At 38.5% G+C, this 20,554-nt stretch overlaps 1 long non-coding RNA gene across 1 annotated transcript; it reads left to right on the forward strand.

The window, feature by feature from the left end:
* Positions 1-789: 789 nt before the first annotated feature.
* Positions 790-19,962, forward strand: LOC123520927. Its single transcript, XR_006679442.1, has 3 exons — positions 790-859; positions 18,093-18,260; positions 19,112-19,962. It is a non-coding gene; the product is annotated as an uncharacterized LOC123520927 (long non-coding RNA).
* The last annotated feature ends 592 nt before the right edge of the window (positions 19,963-20,554 follow it).

Below are 20,554 nucleotides of genomic sequence, written 5' to 3' on the forward strand. Positions count from 1 at the left end.
TATATATATACATATGCACATTAAGTGATGAGGCAGTATTAAGGTGTTTTCATATATTTCAAATGTGTTAACTTATACTATTGACAGCCACATTCTATTAAGTTTACTGAGACACAAAAACACATTATGGTTAACCACCAAGTGAATTGTTCGTAGGTTGAATACAAATTGCAGGGATTTAAAGGTTGAATAGAAATTATAGGGACTTAAAATGTATGTGCTGAGAAAAAGGTTTGAAAAGACATGTTGGTTCTGGAGCATATCTAGTCTGGATTCACTCAACAGAAATCATCTTTACTATAAGCAAGTGCACCAACAGTTGCCAGAATAATTGGTATCTTCTGCCTATTTCACCAAAATATTTTTTAGCTTGTTAAGAAGAGAAGGAAATACATTTGTCAGCCATAATAAGTTTTAAAGAGGTTCTATAAATACGGGTGTGCCTCAAATTAAGAAAGCCAGCCATTTAAATAGTTGACCTTACAGAGCACATAAATTAGAGGGTTATTACTTAAATGTTCTTCAGTTTGTCAGAGGACTTACAACAGGGTTCCTCTAAATAGCTAACTCTCTAGTGAATTTAAATTAATGGTGTGTGTATGTGTGCGTTTTAAAATTAATTCCTTTTTTTCACTTTTTAAAGAAGTATACCTGTTGCATGAAACAAGTGTGTCAGAATTAAGAACTGGCAAGTTTCCATTTTAGTAGGCACTTTTTCCCAAGTTATATTAAAACTCGTATTTACCAAGCCTCTTTTCAGGAAGAAGAATTATTCAGCAACAAACTGCCAGGGAAATGCTGAGTTCACGTCCATTCAGTCCACTGTATGTTATTTGGATCATGATGGAAAAGATTTCAGGTAAGTCTAGTGGGCAGCTCACGAAGCTTTTCCTGGAAGTGGTGGGGTGTGGAAGGGAGGGAGAATAGAATATTCTGGGGAGTCCTGGGTTGCCGTGGACTCAGCATTTCTGTTTTGGAGTTGAACGATCCCAGGTGTTAAAGACCAGTGAGAACAAAAAGGGGAGGGAACTCAGCTCTGTGGCCCAGAGGAAGAGTTTAAACCCTTACTTAGTTGCACCTTGTGTAATGAAATGACATGGGATTCAGCCAATGAGGAGGGGAAAATATGTTTTTTTACTTTAAGATTGTTATTCTCAAGAGTACACTTATAATTAATCAAAGTTGCCTTTTAAGACAAAATATTATGAACATTATTTCTAAGGAGGTTGATTTTTTCAAGTCAGAAAAATTTACACTAAAATCATTTTTCCCAAGCTTTGATCTGCTCCTTATTGATATTCCAAATGAGACTTTTCATCATTCGTTTATCTAGCAAATATTTATTTGTCTTCTATTTTATATCAACCTCTGCTCTAGTTACTAGAGATGTAGTTATCAAGGACAGAGATAAAATTTATCCTACATGGTAGAGATAAAAATAGTAACTAAGATAAAAAGCTGTATAAAATATTCTTGATGAAGTTAGATAGCAAGAATGTAGTATTCATATATCCATCTCTCTGTCTCTGCCTATAACTATATATATCACTGCCTTTGAGTCATTGCTGATGCATAGTGATCCCCAGTGATTCCCAAAACTTGAGTTATTTTCAGGAGTAGCAAGCCCAGTATTTCCCCCTCGGATTTGATGGTAGTTTCAAATTGTTGACCATGAGGATCACAGCCTAATGCATAACCACTACACCACCAATCATATATATACACACACTTATAATGGCCTTATATCAATACTATATCTTTCTTAGTATTTTGTAATTAAAATGTCATCTGTATTTATAAAATAAATTAAAATCAAATGAATTTCCATGAAGTTGATTCCAACTCATGACATCCCCATGTCTATTACAGTTGAACTGTGTGCATAGGGTCTTTGGTGGTTGATTTTTAGACATATATTGATAGGGCTTTCATCTTATGTCCCTTCAGGTGTACTTGAACTGTCAATCTATCAGTCAGCAAAGAAGCATGTTATATGTGTGCCAGGGACTTCAATTGTGATATTAGATAGTGAGAAAAAGTTTTACAAAGTTGAATGATGGTGTGGTAGCCAGTTCCTAATATTATCCTCAGTCAAACCACTAGAGTACCATTCACATGATTGAGTAGCATATGTGCTAAAGCTGTCCTGGATGAACAAGAGAGTACAGCGGAAATGATGGCAATCAAGAGCAAGCTTAAATTATAAGAGATGCTGAAGTTTCCATCTTGGTTGCCTTCTCTTTCTTGGGTCATTTGATCTGGGAAAATCTACTGCCATGATGTGCGCAGTCCTATATAAAGGTTCAAGTGGCGAGGAACTGAGTCCTCTTGCTAACATCAAGGCAGAAAGCAGGCCTGTAACCATGTGTGTGGGCATGGAAGGAGCACTCAGCCCCAGCAAGTCTTCAGACTACTGCAATTCTAGCTCACAGCAACCTCATAAGGGAGCCGGAACCACAATCCCTCAGTTAAGCCCTTCCTAGATTCCTGATCCTTAGACACTCTGTCATGATACTTGTCTGTTGTGGAAGCCACTATGTTATGGGGGCAATTTGTTATGCAGCAATAGATAACTACTGATGCATTATTTTCAAATACTGAAAAGGCAACACTATAGTAACCGCTATCATGTATGGAAATAGATTCTCTTTATCAAGGAATGTGAGCCAAATTATACTTCTCAGTATCCTCCCCCACCCTCCCCGCCCTGCCTCTTTGCACTTGTGTTAGACATTGGGCTGCTAACTGCAAGGTTCATGTGCAAATCCACTAACTGCTCCAAGGGAGAAAAATGAGGCTGCCTCTGATATGCAGACTTAGTCTTAGAAACCCTTCATAGAAGCACTGTGAACCCTAATAGACTCGATGGTAATGGGTTTTGTTTTGTTTTTTCACTTGTTTAAACATGCACAGTCATAGAGACATTAATAACTCCAGCTATTTGGCTTGAAAGAATTACCCAACTGTCCCCCCCTTCGGCTTCATACAGATCTCATCCCCTTCACTGAGCCACAAATATTGCATTTAATAGAAGTTACTGGTAGTTAACTAGTAAACTTTTGACATACAATCTCTCCAGAGAATCTGAGAAGTAGATGGACGGGTGCTTTGCCCTTGCTGTTTCAGTATATTTTTGAATGGCACCGCCTTTTGTACATAGACTTTTGCCAGTTTGGGATGATAATTCATATAATCATTCTATTGAGGAATAAGAAACTCACCAAATTACTTTGTTGTTACTATAGGTGCCCTGTAATCAGTTCTGAACCACAGTGACCCTGTGTGCAGCAGAACTAAACATTTTGCGGTCTTGTGCCATCCTCAAAATCCTCTCTATGTTTGAGCTCATTGTTGCTGCCCCTCATTGTCAGTCTATCTCAGTGAAAGTCTTCCTCTTTTTGGCTGACCCCTTTCTTTCCCTCACATGATAACCTTCTTTAGGGATGGGCCTGTTCTGATGATGACATGTATATGAAATAAAGTTTCACCATTTTCATTTTAAGGATCCTCATAGTTTTTTTATTTTTTATACTTCATCCAAGGTAGATATGTTCATTATGCTGGCAGAACATTATGTGGTGGATATTCTTCACCAACGCCATAATACAAAGGCATTGATTCTTCTTTGGTCTTCCTTATTAATTTCACATAAATATGAGAGATTGGAGATACCAAGCTTGGATTAGGTGCACTGTAGTCTACAAAGTGACCTATTTGCTATTTAATACGTTAAGGAAGTCTTTTGCCACAGATTTGCCCAATGCAATATGTCCGTTGATTTCTTCACTACTGCTTCTATAAATATTGATTGCAGATCTAAGTAAAATCCTTGAGAACTTCTATCTTTTCTCCTTTTCTCATGATGTTTCTGAATTGGTCCAGTCTTGAGGACTTTTGTTTTCTTTACATTGGGGTGTAATCCACAGTAAGGTTATACAGTTTTTTTAATTAATAACTGAGTGCTCCAATTCCTATTAGATTTCAGCAAGCAGTATTGTGTCCTTTTTCTGTTGTAGGTTGCTAATGACTCTCCCTCTAATACTGATGATGTGCTCTTCTTTATACGAGGGGCTACCCCCAAAACAAACAAACAAACAAACAAACAAACAAACAAACAAACAAACCAAAATGGAAAAAATCTCCCTGGGCGGAGCTTTCGTAGTACACATTTTTCCTGCTAGGTGAACATCAAGCAACCCTCTCTGAGTTAGGGCACCCAGTGGTATCACCTGGGAAGGTTCTCTCTGGTCAGAGTGAATTTTTTTGTTAAAGCAGTTTCACTCAAAAAGTCTTTTTTTTTTTTTGGTGATGACTGATTTAAGAGAACAACATGATGTTGAACACAGCTTACAAGGACAGCACTATGGGGAAAACTCAAGTGTATGAGTGGGTTTCACGTTTCAAAAAAGGTGAAATGTCTATTGATGATAAACCTCATTCTGGACATCCATCAAGTTACTGAATGGACAAGAATGCTCACAAATTTAATGAGCTTGTGCTCAAAGACCAACCATGGACCATTGAGGAGATGGGGAAGTTATCTGGACTATCTTGGACATCAGGTCAGTGAATTTTAACAAAAGCTTTGGCAATGAGAAGGGTTGCTGTGAAATTTGTGCCTGTGAGTGCTGAGTGGAAACATGCCCTGCTTTTAAAGAACAGCTCCAAAGTGACCCAGATCCCTCCCCCCCCCGCCCCCAAGTCATTACTGGTGATAGGACATGATGCTTTTCTTACAACCCTGAAAGCAAACATCAATGAAGCTAGTGGAAGACATCATCATCATCTTGCTTTTAAAAAGCTCATCGAGTGAAATCAAAGATGAAGACAATGCTTATTTGCTTTTTTGATGCCAGGAAGATAGTTCATTTAGAGCTCGTTCCACCAGGTCAGACTGTTAAACAAGCTTTCTATTTAGAGGTTCTGAAAAGACCGTATAACAATGTGTGACAAAAAAGACCTGATTTGTGGCAGGTTTTGCCACCACGACACTGCATCTGCTCACTCAGCCATCTCAGTGTGCCAGTTTGGGGCAAAAAACAGCATGCCTCTCTTGCCCCATGTACTTTACTCACCTGACCTCACTCAGTGTGACTTATTTTTGTTTCTGTGAATGAAGAGGGATGTGAAAGGACAATGATTTGATGGCACAGAACAGGTGAAGAAAAAGCGAGGGAGGTGCTGTCAGTCATCCAAACAGATGAGCTTGAAAAATGTTTCCAAATGGAATGACAGATATGACAAATTTATTAAGTATAATGGAGAGTACTTTGAAGGTGATAAGGTTGTTTTGTAAAAAAGTTTTTAATACATAGTTTTTGAAAAAAATCGGGTTTTTTGTGGGGGGTACTAGCTTCTCAGATTATTTGCTCAGCTTCTCAGATTTGTTCCAGCTTCTCAGATTATTTGCTCAGCAAACATTTTGAACAAGTGCGGTGAAAGGATACAACCCTGATGCTTATCTTTTAAAAATTTCCATCAGCCAATAGCCCCTTGTTGTGTTGGAATGACTGCTTCATGGTCTATGATCCATAAATTATTATTATTCACATAGTCAAGTAACTGAATATTTAAGAAAACACAGGTAAACATCTTTCTGATAGCTTCAGTGTTCAGTCAAGATCCATCTGAAATCAGTCATGATAACCCTTATTCCACATCCTCTTCTCAATAATGCTGTCCTTTTCCTGGCAGTTCCCTGTTGATATACCTCTAAAAGAATTTTTGAACTATCTTTAGCAAAAGCTTACTTGTGTGTGGTATTGATGACATTGTTCTAGAATGTCCTCATTCTTTTTGATCACCTTCCTTTCAAATGGGAACACATATGGGTCTCTCCAATTAGTTAACCAGATATCTCCAAAACTTTTGACACAGACAAGTGAGGACTTTGTTCATTTCACTTGTTTGTTGGGATATGTCACCTGGCACTCTGTAAATGAGTGAAACCTTGTTTTTCTCTAAAGCCTTCCACGTAGCTTGGAGTTTTTCCTCCAATACCATTAGTTCTTGATGATAGACTACTTTATGAAATGGTTGAATTTTGGTCAATTCTTTTTCCTACGGTGACTATGTATTCCTGCAATATGTTAATGTTTCCTTCATCATTCAGCGTTTTGTCTGTATTTCCTTTCAATATTGCAACCCAAAGCTTGAGTGTTTTCTTTATTTCTTTCATCACAGTTTAACTTAGAGTCTTTCATTTTGCAGATCTCTATGGTGGGCACTAGAACTAATTTTCAAGGGTGAATGAAAGACTAACCATGCCAAGATATCCTTTAGCCATTTCATTTTCCTTCTTAATGACTGTGTAGAGAGAGGCTAGATCCATTTGATTTGAGGAGTTCCCAAGCCAATGGCGTATTAGTACCTGGAGTAGTAGCCCAGTGTTTAAAATTGCTATAAAAGTTTCAACAACAGTAGTGACAAACAATGGATCTTCCTCCTTAAATGCCTGACGAGATTCAATGACAGTGATTCTTCCAATGGGGTTTAGAGGTCTGCAAAAGATGTTTCTGAAGCCATCGCCAGGGCCATGGCTTCCTCAGCTTTCCCAGTGAGTTCCAAGAAGACAGACTGCTGTAGGAAATGAATCACCCTAATAGCAGATGTGTTTTCTGCAATGTCTGTACCCAAGGAGGTGGTTGTGTCTGCCGTTAGCTTTGATTTTAACTACAACAGTTCAGACAAATTCACCCTTCACTTGGATTTTCCGGCACAGGAAATAAGACCTCTGCTGAAGAAGCAGTGGAGGAAGAAAAAAAGAAAGAAAAAAAGGATTTCAGGCTGAAAAAAAAAAGTTCTGTTCAGACTTCAGAATTTATTCATTGTTGACCTTGGTCAACCTGATTAACATCTTTGAATTGCAGTTTATTCCTCTGACAATAATGCAAACTTCAAAGTCTTATTATGAATTTAATTAGGACAAGGGTAGAGCACAGAACATAGTGACTGGCATAATAAAAGCACCTTAGTTGCTTTTATCAAAACTTACAAGAAACTGGTTGTCATTCATGGTTGACAAAGCAAAATTGGAAGAGACTCAAATCTCAAAAAGTAGAATGACAACTGAAAACTACTGGTCCAATCCCTGGAATGGGAGACTTGGAAGAGGCATAGGAAGCCCACTCAGGAGGCTGCTAAGAGAGATGCAGTTCTTTCCAGGACTGCAAGTTGTTGTTAGGTACCCTCAAGTCAGTTCGAACAAACAGCAGTATTATGTACAACAGAACAAAACACTGACTGGTATTGTGCCATGCTTAAAATCATTGTTATGGTTGAGACCTGCTCCTTGAGGGTCTTCCTCCTTTTTAGCTTGCTCTCTGCTTGACCCAGGATGGTATCCTTCTCCTAGGAATTAGTTTCTTCCCATAATATGTCCAAAGTACCAGAGACACAGTCTCATTCTGCTTCTCAGGAATGTTCTGGCTACATCTCTTCACAAAGAGACTTGTGTGTTCTTTTGGCAGTTCATGGTACAGTTGAGATTTTTCATCAACCCCGTAATTCAAATGCACCAACTCTTCTGTCTTTCTTATTTATTGTCTAGTTTTCACATGCATATCACATGGTCAAAGGTGTTGTAGCTTTGGGTAGGAGCACATTGGTCCTTAAAGTGAAATCTTTGTTCTTTAATAGTCAAAAGAATTCTTGTTCAGCAGATTTGCCTAAAGCAAAATATTGTTTGATTTCTTAACTGCTTCCATGAGCATTGACTGGATTCAAGTCAAATGAAATAGCTGACAACTTCAACCCTTTCTCTTTATAATGCTGTTGCATCTTGGTCCAATTGTGAGGATTTGGGTTTTTCTCACCATGAGTTGTAATTATACTGATTTCTCTTTTTCCCCTAACAGTTTTATTGGCAAGTAATTTACATATCATATAATTCAATAGTCCAATCATTCGATCATATCAAGGGGAATTGTACAATCACACCCCACATCAATCCCAGAGCACCTGCTCCATGGTTAAATTACCTTTAAATAAGTTATGCAATCACAATCCATTCTAGTGCTCCTGTCTTCATATTTACTCCCCAAATCCCCCTTCCCTTCCTATCATCCACCCCCCACCCCTGAATTCTCTAGATCCCCTTGTATCAGTTATTCTCATTATGTATCCACTCCTGTACTTCACAGCCAGGAGACCAAACAGGATACTATAAAAAACAAAATTGCACTATGGTGGAAAGGTTAAAAACATAATAGTATGCAGAAACAAAAACAAATAATGAGTAAGAAGGGAAGACCCCCCCTTTTTTTTTCTGTCATGGAACCAATAAGAGATACTTGCACCCAGAACATGTTCAGGTCATATCTATAGGGTGGTCAACTGGCCAAGTATTGAATTTGATCCAGCAGAATCTTACTCTGGTTTCTGCCTGATAGTAAGGCTGTTCGAGACTCTTGCCTGTGGCTAGATCGAATTTGCTAGTGGCTCAGTCTGACTAGATACTCTGCAGATGGGTTTGGGGCTCCCACTGCCCCCCATCGCCCTCCACAAATTGTTCATAACTTTGCTCTGCTGCTTTTCTCCTTACCATATTTGAATTTTGTAATTGTCATCTTTGGATCCCACACGCTGGTGTGCTTCTTCCGTGTGGACTTGTTGATTGCTTGATTGCATAGCTGCTTGTTTGAATACATTAAGACCCCACATGCTATTCCAGTTGGTAGGTGGGCACCATCTGCTTTCTTCACCACTCCGCAGTAGCACCCTTATCTTCAGTGATCTTTTCATGAAGCTGAGTATTGAGTAGGACCATGATGTAAGAACGGATTGCTCTTAAATTGGGACTAGGATTTAGTGTGAGCCCAACCCCCATTCTTATATCTATGCCCCACCCCACCCCTTTTTGAAATTCGCTGTAACTTGGGAGCCAATACATATGTCCTATCAATCCATAGTTCAATCATGTTGAGAATAATTGTACAATTATTTCTTCCATAATCATACATGTTCTCCAAAATATATTTTTCCTTCCTGGACTTTTTGAATTATCTCCCTTTTTACTCCCCCACCCCTCTTTATTCCAAATCTGTAATAGGATGGTACCTCTGCTGAACCTCTCCACCATGGTTGACCCTGATGGTATTTGAAATGCTGGTAGTCTAGCTTCCAGCATCAGAACAACATGCAAGCCACTACATGGGACACATATATAGATGGGGGTGAAGGACTGTGAGAGTGAGACACATTCAAAGCAGCATGGTCAGCTGCCATTCCCCCCGCCCCCAACAGTTTTGTTGGCACATAATTTGCATATCATATAATTGAATAGTTTGATCGTTCAGTCATCTCAAGGGGGACTTGTATAATCAGCACCACATTGATCCTAGAGCATTCCCTTCCCCCATGTTTGAATCGCCCCCAAAATGAGCTGTGCAATCACAATCAGCTCCAGTGCTGCCTCCCTATTCCCTTCTTTATTATTTGCTCCTGAACTTCCCTATTGTCCATCCCCCACCCCTACACTGCTTTGTATCAAATATTATCATTATACACCCACTCCTTCTGTGCTTCACACTGGGAAACTCCACAGAAAACAATGAATAAACAAATCGCACTAAAGTGGTAAGGGTAAGATCACTTTGGCATAAAGACAAAAATACACATAGTGCATCAGGGGGAGAGGGACCCCATCAACATTCAAAAAGCCAGGGAAGCCATTTCTGTCATGGAACAACTAAGAGATGTTTGCACCCAGTACAAATTCAAGTCGTGTCCATAGGGAGGTCGACTGGCCAACTATTTAGTTTGATCCAGCACATTCAAGATTACAGTACTCTCTGCCTGCTAGAGGACTGTTCAGGACTCTTGCCTTTGGCTATAGCAGATCTGCCAGCAGCTCGGTCTGACTAAATATCTTGCAGATGGGTTTGGGGCTCCCACTGTCCTCCAGGGTCTTCTACAAATGGAATGTTCATAATGTTATCAGCTGCCATTTTTGAGTAGGGCACCACTGCTTCAGATTCTATCAAATTATTTAGTTGCTATGCAACTGTGTTAGTTTGGGTACTTTAGAGAAACAAATCCACAGAAACTCATGTATAAGAGAGAGTTTTATATAAAGGTTAAGTGCGCATCAAGAAAACATCCCAACCTACTGCTGCCCAAGCCCAACATTCACTCATATGTCCAACACCAATCCACAAAGTCCTCCTCCATCTCACAAAACAGACACAATGATGCAGACTGCAGGAGGAAAGCTGAATCAGTGAATGTAGAAGCATCTCAACACTGGCAGGGGTTTCCACCTGGCTGCTCCAGCACCCAGGGCTGCATCGGGGTAGGTCCATGCGGCTTCTCCTCAAGGATGTCTTCCAGGAAGTGAGTCTTGCCAGCTAAAGCAGGGAACTGCTAAGGCAGCTGCACCCTGGTTTGACCATCAGAGAGCAAGAGACCTGAGAACTAGAAAGGTAAGGCTCACTGAGCCATTTATCCCTCCACTCTTCAATGAACCCCACATGTGTTTATTGGCCACGTTGGCACAATAAACTACCTCAGCAACACACATTGAGGAGCCTTGGTGGTGTAGTGGTTCCGAATTGGGCTGCTATCTACATGGTCAGTAGTTCAAAAACCAGTAGTAGCTACACTGGAGAAAGACTGGTTTTCTTTTCCCATAAATGGTCTCAGAAACTCACAGAAGGTTGTTATGAGTCAGCATTGACTCCATGGTAGTGGGTTTTTGTTTTTTTTTGAAATGCCATGCACATGGAGCTCTTGTTTTTTAAGAGAGAGATTCATTTTGATCAGGGCATGGACCTGTAATATTTTCATTTTAATTTAGGTTTTGTTTCATTGGTCACGACTGAGGAGGAACCAGTTGGAAGAACTGTTTTTTTATATAATGAAATTGAAGATAAAAGTTTTGAAGAACCTTTCAATGTTGTTCCCTTACTCTCTGCATCACTCTTAGTTCAGGGTCCTCTAGAGATTACGGACTTCTTTTACCTGGGATATCTTTTATCTTCCTTTTGCTTGTCTAAATCTTATCTTTCAGGCCCTTTTCCTTCCAATCCTTATTGATTTTTCAATCTCTTTTCCTATATCTCCCTCTCTTTATCTATGTGTCTTGTCTAGATCGAGTTTCCCTAGCACATAATTGAATAATTACACACCAAGTCAGAATCTTTGATAGTGAGTCACGTGTCTCCATCCCACTGGAGTCTTTGCATTTAGGGAGCATGACAGGGATGGGACAGGGCTCAGGCTCTGCAAAAATAAATACAGAGTGATTGGTTGTTGTTGTTTTTAATGTAGTATTTAATAAAATACTTTTATTTCCTGCATCACTTGACATTATATGGGGGATACATGGAGGGTTAAATCAGGAATTTCTCTGACACGTTTGAACAGTTTAGTGTTGATTTTAAAATCCACGTGCACATTTGATGACATTGTTCTTTTCTTTGGCTCATAGCATTTTGATTGTGGATCAATAACTAAGGAAATCTGACCCAGGAAGTTTTCAATACGTGAACACCATTGCAGGGTCACAAAACATTAATTTACAGTGGTCCTTTCACTCCACCAGATGCGCAGGTGGATGTCAGCATCTCTCTTTACTCAACTTCAGACCTTGCAGAAAATCTGAATTATGGCCATGTGAGAGTACTTTGTAGTTGTTAATGAACTCACAATGAACTTACTCGAACAAAAAGCACAATGGGAAGATGGCTGAAAATTGCACAAACAGCATTTAATCTGGCCAAAGAGCCAACTTTTGTTGTCTATAATTATGTTAGATAAACAAAGGTTTAAGGATATAATTATATTAACAAAAATCATGATCTATAAAGAGAAAATAATAAAGAGCATGAGACAGTTTAAAGTTCTTACATGATGACAATCTTGAATCTAAAAGTAGCAGACAGAAGCATTTTAAGACACTCATCACATATTACAAGTATACTGTGGTCATATTCTGATATAGCTGGTGGTTCCCTCAGAACATAGCTAACAGGAAGAAAAAGAAAGACCCAATGGCAAGCCTAAGGTGCAATTTGGACCACATGTAAAATTTAACCAATAGGGTAAGGTCTTTCTATACCAAAAGCTTGTTTAGGGAATATCTATATCTTTTTCATCTTAGTTTATTTATGGCATATGGTAGGCTTTCAATAAATAATTCTGAAATAAATGACTGATCTGTGCACTATGAATTTAGCTTTTACAATTTTAAATAGAAAAATGTGCATTGATGTTTTAATTGGAAACCAAGGAAGCTCTGTGCAAAGAATTTTGGTCTTTACTGCTAGTTGTAATTGTTCCCTTTCTTCACCAAATACAAAGTAAAAGAATAACCACATTCGTAAAATTACATACCAAACTGCATGTGTACATGGATTTTGTTGCTTCTCAGAGACACATATTAACTCTAAATTTCATGAGGTATTTTCTTCATTTGAAAGATAGAATTGTCTGAATTTTCTGGGCTGAATTTGATGATGTAGGTTGCTCTACCAATCGTTATTTGTTAGAGATTGAGACTACTTCAACTTTCCTGAATTAGAAAAAAGGTACAAGTGTGTACATGCATTTTTGTACATAAAGGTATTTTGTACATATTGAAAGATTTATAGTATTTTATTGGCCCACTTGTTTTCTTTAAGTAAATTTCTAGAAGAGAATTCTTTGTCAAAAAACACATATTTTGAAGTTTTTTGGGATACTTGTTACAACAATGCTCCTGTTATTTGACTTATTATTGACTACTTGCAAACAACCACTCTAGCTGATTTAAACAGAAAAGACTTTATAATCAGGTATTTGATGCTTATAAAATTATTGGGGGAACTTTCTCTATATTGTTTGTAGGAAAACAACTCTTTTTTTTCCTCTCAGTTACTGACAAGGCAGTTCGGACACATGCTTATCCTGTGTGTGCCTGAGCAGCTTAAGCTTCAAAGGGCTTCAGTGGCTGACTTTCCAGAGTTATAATTCTAGCTCTCTCTTCATAGGCATATTTGAGTGGACTTGAATCTCCAACCTTTTAGTTAGAAGTTGGACATTTCAATAATTTATTACAGCTAGAGATTCCAGATAAATGACTAACTCTCTGATTTTTATTATTTATGCCAGAATTAAAATAAACAAAAACAAATGCTAGTACGTAATCCATAACTGCCTCTACTTACAACTAAACTGCCAAACAAATGCCTTCTCTGGGATGATTGAGAAGAGCACCCATGGTTGTAGAGAGGGAGCAGTTTCAAGTTACAGATTATTGTACCATTGCTGCCTTCTCCACTGGAAGTACTCCTCCCTAGGTATAAAAGTCATAGTCCTTCAGTTAATTCCAAGTCTTGAGAGCCAGTTTACAGACCCATGATGCCTGGAATGAGGGAGAGGCCAGATGCCCTTGAAGAAGGACCCATTGCACTACTAGAAATATTTTCCCAGACTTCCCTAAAATGATCTAAATTCTTTTACTAGAGTGAATGTTTATTGATCAGAAAATAATCAGACATTTTGATGATCACTGGACACTGGTTCTAATCTGACATTAATCCTAGGAACCCCAAAACATCACTGTGCTCCACCAGTCAGTAGGGACATATAGAGGTCTGATTATTAATGAAATTGTAGCTTAGGTCTATCTCTCAGTGAATCCAGCGATCCCTAAACTCATCCTGTAGTGGTTTCCCCGTTCTAGAATGCATAATTGTAATATATAGACACAACTAGAAAGACTGCCACATTGGATCCCTGAGATGTGGAGTAAGGGATGTTATGGTAGGAAAAGCCAAATGGAAGCCATGAGAACTGTTCCTACCTAGAAAAATAGTAAATCAAGAGCAACATCACATCCTTGAAGGGTTTGCAGAGATTAGTGTCACCATCAAGGACTCAAAGGACACAAGGGAGTCATTATGACCACATTCTCATTCAATTCACCTGTTCATCCTGTGAAAAAATAGATAGATAAATAGATAGACAGACAGCTATTTTGGAGAATGAGAGTTGATAATATAAATTTTTTCAGGTGCTTACTTTAGTTGCAGTTGTTAGTCTAGATATGGTTTCATTGTTTAAGCAAATTAATGGATCGCCTGGTAACTGGTATTGAGCAATTGATCAGGCCAATGCCTTTTTTTTCAATAGCAGTTTCAAAGATAACCAGAAGTTTGTCTTCAGCTAGCAAGAATAGCAATACACCTGCACTGCCCTACCTCAAGGTATTTCAACTCTCCAGCCTTGTCATAATTTAGTCTGCGAGGAATTTGATCACATTTCCCTTCCAAAAAACATCACACTAGTCTATGAAATTGATTACTACATGTGGATTGGACTCAGAAAAGAAGGTGCATCAATGACTCTAGGCTTAGAGGTAATAAATTTGCATACTTGTGAGTGGGAAATTAATAAGGATGATGCCTTCCACCTCAGTGAATTTTCTAGGGTCCAGTAATGTGGGGTATGTAAAAAAATTCCTTCTAATGCAAAAAATACATTGTTGTACTTGGCCCTCCCTACAACTAAAAAGAAAGTGCAATGTCTAGTGAGTTTCTTTGGATTTTCAAAGCAACACATCCATCCCTCATTTGAGTGTTTTACTCTAGTCTATTTATTGAATGATTTAAAAGCTTCTAGTTTTGAGCAGGGTCCAGAATAAGAGAGGGTTCTGAAACAAGTTCTTGCTGATGTGCTAGCTACTTGCAACTTGGGACATATGGTTTGGCTGACATTGAAGTGTCAGTGGCAAGTATATATGCTCTTAGGTGTCTTTGTCAGGCATCTATTGGTGAATCACAATGCAGACCATTAGGATTTTGGAGGAAAGTTTACCATATTCTTCAAATAACTATTGTCTTTTTGAGAAAGAGTGTCTGGGCCTTAAAAGAGACAGAACCATAGGATACTACGTCATCATGTGGCCTGAACTGCCCATCTTGAACTGGGTGTTTTTGACCCACAGAGTCATAAATTTGAACATGCATAGTAGCATTCCATTGTTAAATGGAAGTAGGATATACAGGATTGGGTTTGAACACAAGTAAAATATAGGAGGAAGTGGTTTATAAATGCCTCTTCACCATCATGGAATCTTATACATGACCTTAGATCAATGAATTTATTTCACAGCAAATGAAGTGTGGCATTGGGTTCATGATCACAGAACTCAATAATACAACTATGAGAAGTGGCTAACTTGACAGTATGATTAAATGGCTTTCTGAAGACACAATTACTATGGTTCCCCAAACCGAAAAACCAAACTCATTGCTATTGAGTCGATGCCTACTCAAAACAACCCTATAGGATAGAGTATAACCTCCCTGTGAGTTTCCAAGACTGTAACTCTTATGAGAATAGAAGTGGAAATACCTTGCAGGGTTGGGGTAATGTTCTCTAGGAGCCTATGTAGGCTCTAAGCCAGTGTCCAATATATGGTGCTGTATCTTTAATAATAGGACTTATGGGTCCAGGAATCAAAGGGTGAAAATGGGAGTGATGCTACTTTCTTTTACTGCCAGTGACCCACTCACAATTTTTTTTCATTGTTTGCCTCTGTGACCCTTTGTTCTCTGGATTTAGAGGTCTTAGTTCCAAAAGTAGGAATGCTTTTACCAGTAATTACAACACTTATTCCATTTAACGGGGAGTTAAGAATTTTATCTGGCCATTTTGGCCTCTTTATTGCCTCTGAATGAATGGGCAAAAAATATAGTTACCATATTGCCTGATGTGATTGATTCTGATTACTATGGAGACATTTGACAAATATTACGCAATGGAGGCAAAGGGGAGCATACCTGGAATATAGGAGCTCCCTTAGGATGTCCTGTTAATACTCTCATCCCTTGTGATTAAAGTCAATGGGGAACAATAGCAGCCCAATTTTGACATGACTACTAATAGCCAAGACCATATTGAAATTAAGGGTTGGATCATGACATTGGGCAAAGAACCTCAACTTTCTTTCTTGTTTTGTTATACTTGTATGTGTGCATATATACACACACACACATATGCACACACACACACACACACACACACATTGCTCTTGTTGATGTTAAGTGCTGTTGAGTTGGTTTGGACTCACAGTGACAAGAGGACAAAACATCGCCTAATGTTTGTGAGGAAGGTGCAGGACTAGACAGAGTTTCTTTCTGTTCAACGCAGGGTCACTATGAGTACACAGCAACTCAACAGCCTTTAACAACATCAACAGTATGTCCATCCATCTCACTGAGAGTCATCCTCTTTTTCATTGACCTTCTACTTTATTAATCAATATCTCCTTCTGCAGGGACTGATTTCTTCTAATAACATGTCCAAAAACTTGAGACAAAATCCAGCCATCTTCTTTTCTGAGGAACACTCTGAATGTACTTCTTCCAAAACAGATTTATTTATTCTTCTGGCAGTTCATGATCTATTCAATATTCTTCACCAGCACCATCATTTAAAACATCTATTCTTCAGGCTTACTTATTTGTTGTCCAATTTTCACATGCATGTGAAGTGACTTGGGTCTGGCACACTTAAGCCTTCAAAGTGATATATTTTCTTGTGCATACCTTAAAGAAATCTGCTTTTATAACTGATTTTCCCAATGTAATATATTATTTGAAGTTCTTGACTGCTGCCTTCAAATATGTTGATTGTGGATCCAAGTAAAATAAAATCCAGGACAACTGTAACATTTTCTCTGTTTATCATCATGTTGCTTATTGGTCCAATTATGAAATTTTTGCTTTCTTTTTGGTTAGGTATAATCCATGCAGTCTTTGGTTTTCATTAGTAAGATCTTCATCTCACTCTTTTCTGATTTTCATTTTTTTGAGAACTCAGTCTGAGACACAAAGGAAACCAATCCTTGTAGGTATAGAAAGCAGACAATAGTTTACAGGTGCATTATTAATTGGAAAAATGAGAAATGCCAGATTCGCCTTCATCCTTTGGATGATGATCAATATTTTCCAGTAATAAAAACAAAACAAAAGAGCACTGTATATTATCTGCTGGTTCAGAGCATATACCCCAGGAATAGGACAGTATCTTAACTTTGCAAGGTATGGCTCTTCTGTTGTTGCTTCAATTGAGCCTTCAGGAAGCCATTTCATCTTTATTTAAGACCATCCTGTACTGAAAACATAGTATACAGCATACTTGGTAAATTCTTTGAGTATCATACCATTGCTTCACTTCATTTGTTATACCATCAGTTTCTTGATCAGAAGTAATACGTAGAATGTGTTGGGTATTGTGTTTGTGAATCCTGCATCATTAAGTACTTGGAGAATTGTTGGTGGAAGTATGGTGGGTAGCACAGGAAACATCTATATTCACCTATTCAGGGAACACATTTGATAAAAGAATGAGTTTTAACTGTAGCCTTGGTGGTGTAGTGGTTATGCATTTGGTTACTAAATGCAAGGTCAGCAATTTGAAACCACCAGGGGCTCTGAGAGAGAAAGATGAAGCTTTCTACTCCCAGGAAGAGTAAACCCACATGGGCACTTCTACCCTGTCCTGTAGGGTCACTGATTTGGAATAGACTTGATGGAATAAGCTTGATGGTTTTTTGTTTTTTGTTTAGTTATAATTAAGGTGTTACTTGGTGGCTGGCTGGATCCTTTGAATAATGAGGTCTGATAGATCAGCCTTGGAAAAGGGAAATCCATGTGCTCCCCCCATTTATGCTATGTGGCTACTTTGTCCATGAGCCCATCCAGAAAGCACTGACATAGCTGGGATAATCATTGTGCTCTTCCTCTGCACACCCATCCTGAGGACTCCCATCCCACCCGCTGGGCCCTTTATATATATACATTCAAATGTTCATTCTCCAAATGCCCTTGCCACTAACATTTTCTCTAGTGCTTTTCAAACCCATGATGATGTGGCCAAACCATTAACCATCTGCCATAAGCCAATATAGATCAGTGCCTAGATACTTATCCTAGACAAAGTGGAGCACCAGATATGTTGCCTCACAGTCTGTCAAATAGGATGATTTTGTTCTTCTATTATTTTTCACAAAGTGTAGTTGCCATTGTCCAGAAGTCCACTTATGATCGCTATAAAGTGTTGTGCAAAATAGTCAATAAGCTGGGTTCCATTTTTTTTCTTTTCAGTCCATTGCCTATAAAGAACCCTTCATGGAGCTGGAGCCCAACATGCTGGAGTGCTGTCCACATGTCATTTTATGGCTTGGTATCAGAGAACACCCGGTTCTGGATGTCAACTGCGAGCACATGGCTACTTGTCCCATAGTCAAGTCTTCAGTCCAGCTGGATGCAGAAGTAAGTTAGGGACTGAATCTCAAAAAGACAAGTATTATTTTGTTGGGAACATAACCTTGTTTCAAAGCTCTATTAGTGTGGACCATTATTTTACGATTAGGGTTTGCTGAAGGCTCTGAAGGGCCCTGCCACTCTGCCTCAAGCACTTTGAACATTAGTGGATTGCTGTGTCACAATGTCCAACCTGGACTATCTGGAGAGCATTCTCTTGTCCTAGGCCTCCCTAAAAGGTGATGTTTAATGTGTTCTTGGTAAATAAAGACAACCAGCACAAGTCATTACAGCATATTGCGCCTCTGAAATCCAGAAAGGCCTCACAAATCTATCGTGTTTTTTTCGTGTAGTGGTTTCAAGATGCAGCATATTTTCTTGTGCTTCTGCACAATTCTCCTGATAAGACTCAAACAATCCGAACTTCTGGACATTCAATGTGATGACAAATCTTAGAATTATTTTATCTCCTACTCTCTGTCACTTTGCTCTTCATCAAGAGATATAGGATACCTGCTTTTGCCATTATGTCTCATGCAATTGTGATGTGATCAAGGTCTCTGTGGACTAAATTATGAAGCAGAGTCAGAAAACAGATGGAGCCCTGAGATAAGATGGTGAACTTACTTTCCAGATGAAAGCAGATAGCTTCTAGCGAAATGTTGTAATTGGGAAAGAAAGAGTCACGTTCATTTACTTCAATAGTGAGATGGCTTTTAGAACCACAGAGCCATTTCACATTACCTGACTAAGCTTACAATAATCCAGAATACTTTTTCAAGCTGAATCTTCTTTTGGCATAAACCAAAGATGATAATTAAATGGCATGCAACAAAAACCAATCTTTCTTTGCCTTTTAGGTTTTCGATGATGCCACTTCTCCCTAGGATTCCATCTGCGATCTGTGATCTTGCTTCTGGGCTGCTAGCTTGTGTGGCGACATAGAATGCAGCTTCACAGTGAACACTTGGGAGTTTCTCACTTCATGGCCCCAGTTTTAAGCCTGTCTATTTCCGTTATTCATTCAAGAACTGAGGTCATAACCCCAAGATGGGTCCACAGATCTACTTACTATCTAAGTTGCTATTTAAACCCTTTTGCTGTAAATTGGGTGAAGATTTACAGAACAAATGATCGGTTTTACATTCAGCAATTCATCCGTCATTCCAGTCATTCCAATCATTGCAATCCCCCCAAGGTAACATCACCTATCCCATTTCCTCCTTGTGTTTTCTCTTTCCATTCCTTTTTCTGTTCTCGCCTTCTGAACCATCCTTGGGTACATATTGCCCTTGTGAGCTCAAATGGTTGATTATAAGGTATGCTTACCTCACCAGTGTTATTATTCCCCATATAGATCTGTCCATGATCTGGCTGAAAGTCAAACCAGGGAGTGAATTCAGTTCCAGACCCGAAAGTGACTAATGGCCATCATCTCACGGACTCCTCCCTTTTCTATTTGGCTGACGTGACTGGTATCTGTTAGCATCATCTCATTTATGTAATGCTTCACTTTCATTGGTAGGTCTGAATAGCATTCTGGGCCTTCAAAAAATTACTGTTAGCTCAGAGCTAGTGTCTAACCAGCTCTAAACAATCTGGGTATATCTTTTTCTCATTTCAAAGATGAGTAAAGAGTCATGTACCCTTTGGAAGGATGCAAGGAGCTGTTTATATGAATATATATTCATATAAATTTATGTATATGAAAGTCAATATATGTGAAAGCTAATGTACAAATGAATAAATATATATATACACTATATTAAAACTGATATATTTGAAAACATATATAGTAATGCATAAACATTTATATATATATACATACACATAAGTACATATATTGTGTGTGCTTATTATTTTATAGCAGGGTCCTCCCTTAAGTGTATTCAGATTCATCTTCATGCAAGGAGCATGGACAGTGTATAAACTGACAAGACTCTTTATATTGCAGCATGTAAAGGGTTGTGATCAGGTTCAATGAGAGGGTACAAGCAAAACTCTCAAATGAGTACCTGGAACAAAGTTTAGAATGAAAAACTGATAATGTACTAGCATGTATTACAAGAATTTTGATGATGATGTAGATTGATCTTTTAAATTTACTTTGTAGACATCTGTGTTAGTCTATGTTGCCTAGAGAAACAAATTCATAGACACTCATATGTGTATAAGAAATAATTTTATATAAAAGACCAATTGTATATTGAGAAACATCCCAGCCCAGTCCAGATCAAGTCCATAAGTCCAATATTAGCCCATATGTCCGATACCAATCTATAAAGTCCTCTTCAGACTCATGA

The sequence above is a fragment of the Echinops telfairi genome, unplaced genomic scaffold (genome assembly GCF_000313985.2).
Source record: "Echinops telfairi isolate 266 unplaced genomic scaffold, ASM31398v2 ScPeMD7_7467;HRSCAF=8505_1, whole genome shotgun sequence".
NCBI lineage: Eukaryota > Metazoa > Chordata > Mammalia > Afrosoricida > Tenrecidae > Echinops > Echinops telfairi.